Below are 13893 nucleotides of genomic sequence, written 5' to 3'. Positions count from 1 at the left end.
CTTGTCCTACTAAGTTCTGCTTCAGTCTAAGCACTGCTTCTTCAGAGATAATTTTTCTGGTCCAATTCACCCATCTCCCCCCTCGCTGCCTCTCATGGTGCCTGGTTCTTGCCCTTGCAGAATACTGTGATTGTAAACACATTGATTTGTATGTTTTTATGTGGTTAATGTTTCTCTACTCAGGGCCTTCAGAAAGTTCATGGGAAGTACACATTATGAAAAAGTTAAGCATGGATTTCAACTCTTTGCACCAAAATAAACTTATCTTTTAATTCCATTTTCCACGAACTTTTAAAAGTATCTTTGTTTTCCTTGTGTCATGAACAATGAAGAACAAAAATGAGTGAGTTAAGGAATAAAGATAGAAAATATGAAGGGCATCAGAGAACCCAGTCTTATTTTCTCCTTTAGCTATAAATGTACCAAGGATTAGTTGGAGGCATCATGTTTAATCAACTTGAAAATCCCAGCAGCCAATACAGAAGGACTCTTAAATGTCCTAGGCCTTATTACATACTACCTAGGACTTTGGCCTGAAAAAATACTTACATAAAACCAAATACTTTGTGGTATTGAATGACTGTTCTCAGTTATGGAGGTGGGCAGTTGGTGCAGTGGTTAAGATGTCATAGGGGATGACTGCATCCCATTCCAAGTGCCCAGGTTTAAGTCTCAGCTCTGCCTCTGATCCAGCTTCTGGCTAAGGTACTTAGGTCCCTGATACCCATATGGGAGACAAGGATGAAGTTCCAGGTTCAGCCTGGCCTACCATGGTTGTTGTGGGCATTTGAAGCGAACCGGCGAATGGAAGATCTCTTTCTGTTTGTCTTTCTCTCTCTCTCTGCCTTTCTTTCTTTCTTTCTTTTTTTATTTGACAGATAGAGTCAGTGAGTGAGACAGAGAGAAAGGTCTTCCTTCCGTTGGTTCACCCCCGAAATGGCCGCAACAGCTGGAGCTGCGCGGATCCAAAGCCAGGAGTTTCTTCCTGGTCTCCCATGCAAGTGCAGGGGCCCAAGCACTTGGGCCATCCTCCACTGCCTTCCTAGGCCACAGCAGAGAGCTGGACTGGAAGAGGAGCAACCGGGACCAGAACCCAGTGCCCATATGGGATGCTGGTGCCACAGGTGGAGGATTAACCAAGTGAGCCACGGCACCGGGCCCTCTCTGCCTTTTAAAAAAAGAATTGGTAGTGATTGTTTTTCTTCCTTGGATTCCATTCTTATGAACAAAGAGAGAAAGCTTAAAAACAAACACTAATGTCACCTTGACTGTGACATTGGGTCGTGAGACTCTCTGAAGGGGCAAAAGTTGGGTTCTGTACTTTCTGAGTACAGCTGACATTTTTGTATGATTCCCCTGTGACATCTTGAGTTTGGGCATGATTATTCTATGAGTGCTTTATTTTCAAGAGTAACAAACTTGAAGAAATACACATAACTTCTGCTATGGTTTGAATATTGTTTTGTTCTCCTAAAGGTTTGTGGGGAACTTGGTCCCCAGGGTGGTGGTTTTGGGAGGTGATGTGGATCTTTAAGAGATGGGGCCAAGAGGGAAGTCCTTGGGTCTACTGGGGCATGCACTCAAAAAGGAACTAGAGGTCATGTGTCTCTTTGTACCTGGTTCTAGATGTGACTGCTTGCCCTGGCATGTGCTCCCACCACTGTAGTTTCTCACGATGTTGACATGGGGGGGGGGGGGAGGGAGGGAGAGAGAGAGCGAGCACGTGAGCCAGTACAGGTGTCATACCCTTGAAAACTGTGAGCCACTCTGCTATGGCAATAGAAGATGGCCCAAGCCCTTGTGCCCCTGCACGGGAATCGGAGACCTGGAAGGAGCTCCTGGCTCCTGACTTCAGATTGGCCCAGCTCCAGCCACTGCAGCCTTTTGGAGAGTCAATCAGCAGATGGAAGACCTCTCTCTGTCTCTGCCTCTGTGTCTCTGTAACTCTGCCTTCCAAATAAATAAATAAATCTAAAAAAAAAAAAAAAAGGAAACTGTGAGCTGAAGAAACCTGTTTTTCATAAGCAGCCTGTGACAATTATTTCATTATAATGACACAAAGCTATTATAGGGACAAAGCATAATATAGGGACAGCAAAAATTGCTTCTTATCCTAGTTTGAGAACAGCTTTAAGTGGGATACGGCTGCATTGTGAAGTGGGACATCAGCGCCCTGATGTGACACATAACCCCAGACCCACTTGACAGAACTCACGTTTTGGTGCCCCCGCTTCCCTTCCTCCTTCCAGTTTAGCCGGTGCTGCCATTCTGTCTCCCTGAATTACAGCTGTGGTCACGCCCTGCCTCCTCTGCCCCTTGAGCCTTCAGAGGGGCTCCCTTGGTTTCAGGATCAAGTTCAAATTCCTTTGAGGATGATGTTTGAGACCAATCAGGACAGGCTTTAACCAACATTTCCAATCTTAAAATCTACTTTTGATAAATCCTGCCCTTGGCTCAAACCAAACACTTGCATGCCCTCCCCGCCAGCTACATTTCCCCAGCTGTGGTTAGAGCCTTCATTCTTGTTTCTGTAGATCAAATCCTACTACCTTTCAAGGACCAGTTTAGATACGGTGTCCTTCACAGAAACTTCCTAAGCCCCAAGCCCTAACTCCTTCACCAAAATCTGGAATAACGTTTTCTGTCATGTCATGTGACACGACTTCTACCCTGGCTTATGTCTGCTTTTACTGATTACTTATATCTATATCTAATTTCTCTTACTTTGAAAAAGTTGTCATTGAAAGTCAAATTTCTTTTTAGTTTTCTTCTTTTTTTTTCTCTTTTTTTTTTGACAGGCAGAGTGGACAGTGAGAGAGAGACAGAGAGAGAAAGGTCTTCCTTTGCCGTTGGTTCACCCTCCAATGGCCGCCGCTGCAGCCGGCGCACCGCGCTGATCCGATGGCAGGAGCCAGGAGCCAGGTGCTTTTCCTGGTCTCCCATGGGGTGCAGGGCCCAAGCACCTGGGCCATCCTCCACTGCACTCCCTGGCCATAGCAGAGAGCTGGCCTGGAAGAGGGGCAACCGGGACAGAATCCGGCGCCCCAACCGGGACTAGAACCCGGTGTGCCGGCGCCGCAAGGTGGAGGATTAGCCTAGTGAGCCACGGCGCCGGCCTCTTTTTTTTTCTCTTAAGTACTAAGAACAATTATATATTCTTGCCTATCTTAGGTCTTTGAAATTTTTTTAAAAAAGATTTATTTATTTGAAAGGCAGAGTGAGAGAGACAGAGAGAGAGACAGAGAGGAAGAGATCTTCCATCCACTGATGCATTCCCCAAATGGCCTCAACAGCTGGGGCTGGGCCAGGTCAAAGCTGGGAGCCTGGAACTCCATCCAGGTCTTCCATAAACACTTGGGCCACCTTCCACTGCTTTGCCAGACACATTAGTGGGAGTTGGATCAGAAGTGGAGTGGCTGGGACTCTAATTGGCCCTCCTATGTGGGCTGCCAGCATTGCACATTGTTGGACCACTGTTTAGTTTTCTTAAGTACCAAAATGCTTAGTATATTTCTAATTTTTCAGGATACTGCAATACCCAAGGAATTAACTTTGAATAAATATAGTAATAAATCCTATAGTAATAAAACACTATCAGTTTCAGGATATATCTGGTTTCTTTCATATTTACATTATCTCTTTCATAGTTACATATTTACACACATTATTAAAAAATGGTTACATTTAAGGTTTTTAAATTATTTTAAAATTTGTTTTTTCTCTTTATTTCTTTTTTTTTTTTTTCAAGTTTGAAAGTCAGAGAGACAGAGACAGAGACAGAGAGAGAGAGAGAGAGAGAGAAAGCTTCCACTTACTGGTTTATTCCCCAAACGGCTGCAACAGCTAGGCCTGGGCCAGGCCAAAGCTAGGAGCCAGGAACACTATCTGCTCTCTTTCACTTGAGTGCTTGAGCCATCATCTGATGCCTCCCAGGGTACACATCAGCAGGAAGCTGGATCAAAAATAAAGTGACAGGTACCTGAACCAGGCACTTTGATATGGGATGCAGGCGTCCTGTAAGTGGTGACTTGATTTCTGTAGCAACTTGCCACTCTTAGAATTATTAATATGAGCCAATATCAATATTATATTTTTCTTTACCCCTAAAGTTTTCCTTGCTAAAATAATACAAGACAATCTATTAAGGTGTTATTTATGTTATATATGAATAAGTTATTTTAATGAATTAAATGCTAAAGTAGATAGAAATGTTTACTTGAGCACAAGCATCAAGGGTGACTTTGTATAATTTTACATAAAATTTGTTTAAGTTGGAAGTAAAAAGGAATTTTATTTAAAGATTTATTTATTTACTTGAAATGCAGAGTGATGGGGGGAGGAGAGACAGAAAGAGAATCCAGGAGTCTGAAACTCCTGGATCTCCCATGTGGGTGCAGAGGCCCAAGCACTTGGGCCACCTTCCACTGCTCTCCTTAGGTGCATTACTGTGAGCTGGATCAGAAGTGGAGCAGCTGGGACTCAAACTGCACCCTTATAGGATGCTGGTACTGCAGTCAGTGGCTTTACCCACTACACCACAACTCCAGCCCCATAAACTAATTAACATCTTTAATACTGAGCTCACCCTTCCTTGTTCCCCAACTTGTACCCCACTTATGTTGACTTGCCAAACTCAGCACCCTATTATTGTCTCTACAGAATGTGAGAACTGTTCAATTTCTGTCTCCCTGTGGCCATGCCTACTGTACTCTGCTGTCAGAGGAGTGCCATCTTAGTCACAAGCTTTCTTTCATACTGATTTACACTCAGAAGTGCAGCCTCGGCTTCAAGGTCCTCTATAAGGACAGAACCTCTCTGACCTTGACTTTCCATAGCCTACTCTCTGTGGCCAGAATGAAGTAACTCACAGGGTGTTACCTGGGTACTTTCTAGTATATCCAAGGCACCACTGCATTGGCTTTTGTCTCATGACACAAAAAGAAACAGTCAGGCTCCATGGTTTATAATGCTTCATATTTCTGTTTATTGGTAAATGTTGAAGTTCCACACCATATCAATTTAACACACTATGACTAACTTAGAGAGAAAAAAGTGTTAAGTGGAAACCTGTCGCTCCCCCTCTTCACGGAGGAACGACACAGGACCCTGCGTTGTTCTTTTGTCTGCTCGGCCCTCCCCGGGTTTGCTGCTGGTTCTTCCCGGGTTGGCTGCCGTCCCTCCCACCTCCATGGAAGGGCGGTTCCCCCTGGCCACTTTTCCCCACTTACGCGGGGGAGCGGCACACCGACGGCCGGCTCTCTTGGAGGCTGCACAGGTGTTCCTTCAAATAGATGTTCCCCTTAGATGTTCCTGGTGCATGTTGTCTCTCTCCTCCTTTATAGTCCTCTTCCACCAATCCCAACTCTGCTACCCACACGCCAAGTACGCTGCTCTCCTCCAATCAGGAGCAGGTCCTACAGTTTATTGGTTGAACTGGAGGCAGCTGTGTAGAAGCTGTTACTCCCTTCTCAGCGCCATATTGTGGGAAAGCAGATGCATAGAATAAGTCTTAATTCCAGTAACTTAGTCCAGTCCGAGTTGCTCCCAGTTGCTCCCCACAGAAACCATATAGATTTTCCTCAAAAATAAACTATGGAGGGAACAAGCAGGTAACGTGGAGCACTCTTCCTGACAGCTCCTGTTCCTTGTGTGATTTTGCTTGGTGCTCCATATTGATCAAATTCATAAGAAGATTACTGGGCTCCACAGTACTTTGGGGAATCACAGCTTTAGTGGGATACTGACTGGGAGAAAATTTTGAACATGATATGAAAATGTTTCCATTGGGCTTAGTTTTTTTCTCTTGAAAGATTTATTTTATTTGAAAGGCAGAGTTACAGAGGCAGAGAGAAAGAGAGAGGAGAAGTGGGGGGAGAGGGGAGGAGAGAGAAGGAGAAAGGGAAGGAGAGGAAAGGAGAGGGAGAAGGAGGGAGAGATATCCTCTATCGCTAGTTCACTCCCTAGATGGCCACCACGGCCAGAGCTGTGCTGATCCGAAGCCAGGGGCCAGGAGCCTCCTTTGGGTGCAGGGGCCCAAGCAGTTGGGCCATCTTCTACTGCTTTCCCAGGTCATCAACAGGAGCTGGATGAAAAGTGGAGCAGCTGAGACTCCATCGGCACCCATATGAGATACTGGCACTGCAGGTGGACGGTTAACCTACTATACCACAGCACCAGCCTCCACATTTTTTATCTTCTCAAACATTTATCATTTCATTGTGTTGGGAAGCATCAAATTCTTCTCTTCCTGGTTCTTTTTAAAATACATGATTAATTGTACACTATAGTCACCAACTATGCTGGTGAAGACAGGAATTTAGTGTTCCCGTCACGTGTAATCTGTTACCCCTTATCTAACGATTCCCCTTCCACCCTTACCTCTTCCTTGCCTCTGATGACACTATTCTGTTCTCTACTTCTGTGGGGTCAACTTTCCTTTTTGAAAGTTTTATTTATGTATTTGGGAGGCAGAGACAGAGAGTTCCATCCATCTGCTGATCTACTCCTCAGATATCCACAGTGGCTGGGGCTTGTCTGGGTCACATCTGGGAGGTAAGAACTCAATCCATGAGTGGTAGAGACCCATCACTGCTGCCTCCCAGGGTCAGCATTACTTGGTAGCTGGAATCAGGAGTGGGGTGGGACTCAAACCCAAGCACTCCAATACGGGTTGCAAGCAACTTAACTGGTGTCTTACCTGCTAGGCTGAATACATGCCCCAAGATGGATAAGAACATGTGGGTTTTTATCTTTCTATGCCTTCTGTAGCACATCACTGGATAAACACTGGAAAATGCTCTTGGGATTTGTCAGGTAGGATGTCATTTAGAGGAGGTTCTAGAATTACCTGTCAGTAGCCAGGTTGCAGTGGATCAAGAAGTGAGAGGGAGTTAGGGAAATGGGGAGACATTAATGAGAAAGGGAGATATAAATTATGTAGTAGCCAGAGGGCAACATGAAGTCAAGGGAAAGGAGAGAGAAGCATATTTATGTGTCAGGGGGATGCTTCCAACAGAGAAAGAGCCAGGTTCAAGGTACAAGATACACAGGTGAGGATCTCAGGGAGGGAGGAGAGGCTGGGCACAGGGAGAGGTCAGGGAGGGCACAGGGGCAAGTGAGGAATGTTTTAGCTTCCAGGATTGGAAGGAGGATGGAATCTCTAAAAAGGAACCAACATTTACTATTCAAACTGCATTTGAACTTGGGGGACTCCACTCTTCAAGTAATTGTGGCTGCTTCTGACTTTGGAAGCTCACAGTTGCTGCCTCTTGATTTTCCTTTGGGACAAAGCATGGATCTTTTCCTTAGTTACTCCCATGCAACACAAGTTTAAAATTTTTTCCTTTTATTAAGCAATTAGGGATAAAAAATAAATGTGTGAAAAGGAGCGTGTTCTCAGTGTTGAATTGTTTAGGTCTAAATTCAAACCAACTGTGGCTATTTGGCCAGCCTCTGGGTTTGGCTGGGTAATGAACCGATCCTGGATTTAATTTCTTGCCCCCGTTTTTGCTGCGTCTTCTCCTGCTGTTTACGGCAGCTCTGTTTCAAGCAGCTCTACTTGATTGTACAAGTCCACTTCTGACCTAATGAGGCCTCTCAGGAGACGAAGCCAGGATCAGGCAACATGGCATCCTGCTCCTCACCGCCATGTCTAAGCCTAGTCAGGAAATCATATCGTTGAGACTGGAAGGAAGATCTGTGAGTGCATTTCTGGAGCCAGGATTGTGTCTTATTCATCTTTATATCCTCATTCATCTGTTATTTGTTCAATAAATATTTATTAGAACATGCTATTTTCTGGGCAAAATGCCATAAGCTAAAGGATGAAGGGGTAAACACAGGGCTTTTAGTGGAATAGGAAAGACATATATTAAGTAGCCACACAAATAAATACACATAATTACAAAAAGTAGTAAGTGCTTTGAAGGAGAGCTGAAGAGTTAAATGAAGTATGTGAGAGAGCTGCGTAAGTTTCTGGAGTCAGGGGTGGGGCTCTGGTACCTGAGCGATGGTTAGGTGTTTTCCAGGCAAAGTGGGAGACAGACAGCAAACCAGGCAGAAGGAATGGCCACTGAAAAGGACCTTGGACAGGAAGGCTTTGTCACCTTCAGGAAAAAAAAAAAAAAGGAAGAAGGCAATGAGGGTAAAATCTAGTGAGAAAAGCAAGCCTTGAAGAGGCAGACTCTGTTGAAGCTTTGGGGTTTTAATGTAGGTGCAACCATCAACCACTGGGGGCTATAAGGTGAGGCAATGACTTAAGCCGTGTTTGCTCAAAGATTGCAATGGGGGTAGGTGGTTAGCCTCACAGCTAAGACACCATGTCTCACGTCAGAGTGCCTGGCTTCAATATCTGACTCCAGCTTCCTGTTCATGCAGACCCTGGAAGGTAGTGGTGATGGCTCAGGTAAATTAGGTTCTGGCCTCCCCGATGTGGGAGTCCTGGATTGAGTTCCCATCTCCCAGCTTTGGTCTGGCCCATTCCCGGCCTTTGTGTGCACTTGGGGAATAAAACAATGGATGAAAACTCTCTTCCTCCCTCTCTCTCATTCCCCCTCTCAAATAAATGAATAAATGTTTTAAAAAGAAAATATTGCTCTGGCTGTTAAGTGCAGAAAGAACAGAGGTGAACTGGAGAGTCCATTTTGGCAAAAATAAAAGATAAAGTTGGCATAGACTGGGGAGTTTTCTGTGGAGAGAGAAAGGCAACATTTGGCTTAGATTTCCCGAGAATCTCCACTCATACATCACACCTGTTCATTATTCTTCTGTATATATTCTGTATATATTATTCTGTCTTACATAAAATATAAGATAATAAGAATCAATCGACAGCATATAAACCATAAAGAATAAAACTGTCATTTCTAGATGACATAAAGACCCCATAAAACCCACAGAAAAGTTAGAAATTAACAGACTGAATAGAGGAAGTAGTGAATACAAGAGAGAGAGAGAAGTCATGTCTAGAAAGTGGAGGAAACTCAACTAAAAATAAAAAAGAAGGGAGGACAGAAAGAGTAAAGGCAAAAAGCCCGGGTACTTGATCTAGAGTCGCAGTTGGAAGGGGGCATATGTGAACTAGAGTTACTGACATGATGCCATAGCAGTGGGCTAGAAGGTGAGGGAGAAGTCACTGAAGAGGAGCAGTTAAAGTGAATGACTGGTTGATGGCTCACCTAAGTCGGCATAATGGCAGGAGCTGGGATGGAGAGAGCCTGAACCAAGCACCTGGTCTTTCATGACTGAGGGCCAATAACCAGGGGAGAACAGACGATTGCAGTGGGGAGGGAGGGAGAGTGGAGGAGGCATGAGCTGATGGCTGGTACTCAGAGGAACAGGAATCTTACAGAGGGAGCAGTGATAATCTGCAGGTAGTGACAGCAGGGAGGGAGGTGGTCATTTAGGTCTGTCTTCCACCTAAGAGGACTGCACAAGATGGGACATCCATAAGGGATGGCTATAACTCTGTTAAGGCAAAAAGTCAAAACACGTCATTCAGAGAAGATGGTAAACATAGAAGAGAGTTTGCCAATTATAGGTCAGAATTTTGTAGAGTGTTTGACCAAGTGCCAGCACATAGTAGATACTTGATAAATATCTGTTGATTAGTAAATTACTCAATCGTGGAGATAGTAGGTCTGATTCATCCTGAGCCAATAACTCTACCTAGTTTGCATGTCAACACAAACCAAGCTATTTGATTAGGAATCCCTCAGCTTTGCCTGCTTTATTTTAAAACTTGCTTCAGGCATCATCAAGATCCTTAACTTTCAGTCCGAGAAACACCAACCTTCTTGGCATTCTCTGTTCCTCTATATGGTAGGGGAAAGAGATTGTAGTCTGTAGGGTGGCATGCCCTCAGCACTATCTGTAATTATCATTCCAATGATGGGATTTGTCTTCTATTTTCTCCTGCTGTAGCAGAATAACTCAGGCCAGCAATTTATTAAAAGAAAGAATTATCTGAGTTCAGGAGGCTAGGAAGTCTCAAGGTGCAAACATCTACTGAGGGCCTTCTCCCTGTATCCTACTGTGAATAGCTGTGCACAAGTGAAAACTTGAGTCATGGGGGCTGGTGCTGTGGCACACTAGGTTAATCCTCCGCCTGTGGCACTGGGATCTATATGGGTGCCAGTTCTAGCCCCGGTTGTTCCTCTTCCAGTCCAGCTCTCTGCTGTGGCCCAGGAGGACAATGGAGGATGGCCCAGGTCCTTGGGCCCCTGCACCCGCATGGGAGACCAGGAAGAAGCACCTGGCTCCTGGCTTCGGCTCGGTGTCGTGCCAGCTGTAGTGGTCATTTGGGGGGTGAACCAGCAGATGAAAGACCTTTCTCTTTCTCTCTCACTGTCTGTAACCCTACCTGTCAAATAAATGAATAAAAAAATCTTTAAAAAAAAAAAAAAACTTGAGTCACATCTTAGAAACTGACCTGGATGAGGGAGTTCTGACAATAGTTTGGAGGATAAAAATCTTGGAAAACTAACTATCCTTGTGAGTCAACAGACAGCCACAATACCAGACATCTTGTTCCCCTTACTGTGTGTGCAGTCCTTGTGCTCTGCCTTGTTTCCATACAGTTCATACTCTAGGCGTCCTTTTCACTATCATTGCTTTGGTTACTGTTTCCCTTGGGCTTACGTGCTCCTCCAAAGCTCTGTAATGTGTCACTTCTAAAAGTCCTGGCATGAAAACCCTGTGTACTTAACCCCCTTGTAAACTCATCTCTGCTCATTCAGAGGCTACTAAGCTACAGAGCAGCCCACAGATGCAGGCCTTCTATTGAAAACCCTGGACAGACAGGCCAAGATGCAGAGGTAAGCTCCTGACTGCGGCCTCCGTGTGGCTCCTCTCCATCTTACCTGGACTAGAAACTCCTCTAACTTGTAGCCCTGGAAGAGGTTTCTTAGAGAGGGGATGACTCTGCTTACTCCCCACCGTCCTCTCCCAGCACGAGGCAGCCAGAGCAGTCGGCTGCAGTCCCCTCCGGAGAAGGAGGAATGCTTTAGGTAGAGAGCAGGCTAGGTTAGGTTAGACTTGGGCAGGCTGCGGGAGGGGGCTGCGTGGTCAGGAGAGGGCCTCTGGTTACTAAGCAACGCACAGGCATGCATTTAAGAGATATGCTTTGCAAAAACTAAATAGGGAACTTAAAAAGGAAAAGCTGGTTACTATAAATTAACAGGATAAGACAGAAAAAAAAAAAAACAACACTGTGATTGCAAGCTAACAAGCCCAAGGCTCTGAACAGCAAGACTGGTGGGTGGGTACTGGCTAAACCATAAATAACACACCTGGGACCAGAGACAGACCAAATGGGAGGAATGGAGATAAGGCGGCAGGATGAGTTCACTAGATCAACACTTTTCTAAAAGGACCTTATACAAATTTCCCAGGGGGTAAAAACCCCCAGATCACTTCCTTTCAACGGCTCTTTTCTTCCTGAGAAAGGCCCCTCCCAGCTGCTTTCCCGGAATTCTTCTCTCTGCTCTTTTCAATAAGACCTTTCTTTTTCAAAAGGTCCCTCTCGCTGAGCCACTGGGCTGCAAGAGCTGTCTCATACTTCGCCAGGGATACAGCAAGTTCCCGGGGTTATTCTCAGCTGCAACACTAACCAGGCAGGCTTCGCAAGGTAAGAGAGCAGGAACTTGCAAACCCAGGTCTCTCTTTTTTAAATATTTATTTATTTGTAAGGCAGAGTTACATAGAGAGAGGGAGAGACAGAGAGAGGCTTCCCATCCACTGGTTCACTCCCCAAATGGCCGGGAGTTGGGCCAGGCTGAAGACAGGAGCCAGGAGCTTCTGCTGGATCTCCCACATGGATGCAGGGGCCCAAGCACTTGAGCCACCTTCTGCTGCTTTCCCAGGTGCATTAGCAGGGAGCGGGGTAGGAAGTACAGCAAGGCTGGCGCCGTGGCTCACTAGGCTAATCCTCCGCCTTGCGGTGCCGGCACACCAGGTTCTAGTCCTGGCCGGTTGGGGCGCTGGATTCTGTCCCGGTTGCCCCTCTTCCAGGCCAGCCCTCTGCTGTGGCCAGGGAGTGCAGTAGAGGATGGCCCAAGTGCTTGGGCCCTGCACCCCATGGGAGACCAGGAGAAGCACCTGGCTCCTGCCATCGGATCAGCGCGGTGCGCCGGCCGCAGTGCACCGTGCCGGCTGCAGCAGCCATTGGAGGGTGAACCAACGGCAAAAGGGAGACCTTTCTCTCTGTCTCTGTCCACTCTGCCTGTCCAAAAAAAAAAAAAAAAAAAAAAAAAAAGTCCAGCAGCTGGGTCATGAACTGGTACCCATAGGGGATGCTGGATGCTGGTGCTGCAGGTGCTGGCTTTTATCCCCTATGCCACAGCGCCAGACCCAGGTCTCTCTTCTTATCAACCAGTTAATCTTATCATATAGGCCCACCCTCTAACCTCTTCTAACCCTGATTAATTCCTAAAGACTCCACCTCCAAATACCACTGGGGATTGAATTTCTGAGACATGGACTTTTTGCAGGGCACATTCAGATGTGGCAGGGTTCAACCTGATTCTCCTGTTTCTGTCCTACTGAAAGTGCCTAATTCCACCTTGTAAGTCCCCACTCTCACCTGTTTCTTTCCAGTGTCCTCTATTGGAGCACTGCAATGCTTATTTTATTTTTTTATAAAATATTTATTTTACTTCTTTGAAAGGGTTAGAGATGTAGAGACAGAGAGAGAGAGAGAGAGGTCTTCCATCCTCTGATTCACTCCCCAGATGGCTGCAATGGCCGGAGCTGCATTGATCTGAAGCCAGGAGCCAGGAGCTTCTTCCGGGTCTCCCACATGGGTGCAGGGGCCCAAGGACTTGGACCATCTTCCACTGCTATCCCAGGCCATAGCAGAGAGCTGGATCAGAAGAGGAGCAACAGGGACTAGAACTGGCACCCATAGGAGATTCCAGTGCTGCAGGCTGGGGGTTTAACCCACTGTGCCACAGCGCTGGCCCGCAATGCTTATTTTACAAGTTGTTTCACAGTCGTCAGATTTAGCAGCATACTTTGTTTCCTCTTGTGTCACATTATATAGCATCAAAACCCTCTATAATAGCTATAAATATTTATAAATCCACCCCAGCACTATCTTTTCCTAAGGGGAAAAATGACCACCTGAGGTTAATGAATCTTGGCTTTATCTTGGAAGAGCATCTCATTAAACCAATAATTAATTCTAAAAATAGGCCTGGGTTTATGTTGTGCCCTGAATGGAACTTTAGCCTAGCAGTTAGTGAATCTGACATCAGAGCACTGGGATCAGTTCTGGGCTGCTTTGACATACTGCTTTGACCTTCTCTTTCTTAACTAAAATGTGTAGATGCATTTACATTTACAATATATATAAACACATGCATTATTATATAATCTATATAGATGAATCTATATATCACTTTAGTATGTTTTTTTTTAAAGATTTATTTATTTATTTGAAAGTCAGAGTTACACACAGAGAGAAGGAGAGGCAGAGAGAGAGAAGTCTTCCATCTGCTGGTTCACTCCCTAGTTGGCCACATTGGCTGGAGCTGTGCCAATCTGAAGCCAGGATCCAGGAGCTTCCTCCAGGTCTTCCCATAAGGATGCAGGAGCCCAAGTGCTTGGACCATCGTCTACTGCTTTCCCAGGCCATAGCAGAGAGCTGGATTGGAAGTAGAGCAGCCAGGGCTCGAACCAGCTCCCATGTGGGATGCCGCACTGTAGGCTGGGGCTTTAACCCACTGCACCACAGCACCGGCCCTCAAACTGTATATTTTTAAAGTATACAAGTATATACTCAAGAAACTATCACCGCATCAAGATAATTAGTTTATCACCTCCAAAAGTTTCTTCCTCTTTCCAATCTGTTCTCTCCACCCACACTCCATTTCTAGGAAACCACTGATCTATTTT

General features: G+C 45.6%; 1 long non-coding RNA gene across 3 annotated transcripts in view; it reads left to right on the top strand.

Annotated features, from left to right (window-relative positions):
• LOC127483559 (uncharacterized) overlaps positions 1–13893 on the top strand; it is a 67282-nt gene that overhangs the window by 36790 nt on the left and 16599 nt on the right. Inside the window, exons 1-2 of one of the 3 annotated variants that reach the window (XR_016218955.1) lie at positions 10694–10814; positions 11515–11626. This is a non-coding gene — a long non-coding RNA (uncharacterized LOC127483559). Of the gene's footprint in view, positions 1–10693; positions 10815–11309; positions 11627–13893 lie in introns of those variants that run through there. The other 2 variants (XR_016218954.1, XR_016218953.1) reach the window with 2 other exon arrangements.

Source organism: Oryctolagus cuniculus, chromosome 13, assembly GCF_051225735.1.
Source record: "Oryctolagus cuniculus isolate XC-2025 breed Fujian yellow rabbit chromosome 13, ASM5122573v1, whole genome shotgun sequence".
Lineage (NCBI taxonomy): Eukaryota > Metazoa > Chordata > Mammalia > Lagomorpha > Leporidae > Oryctolagus > Oryctolagus cuniculus.
This window is presented reverse-complemented; position numbering and strand designations above follow the sequence as displayed.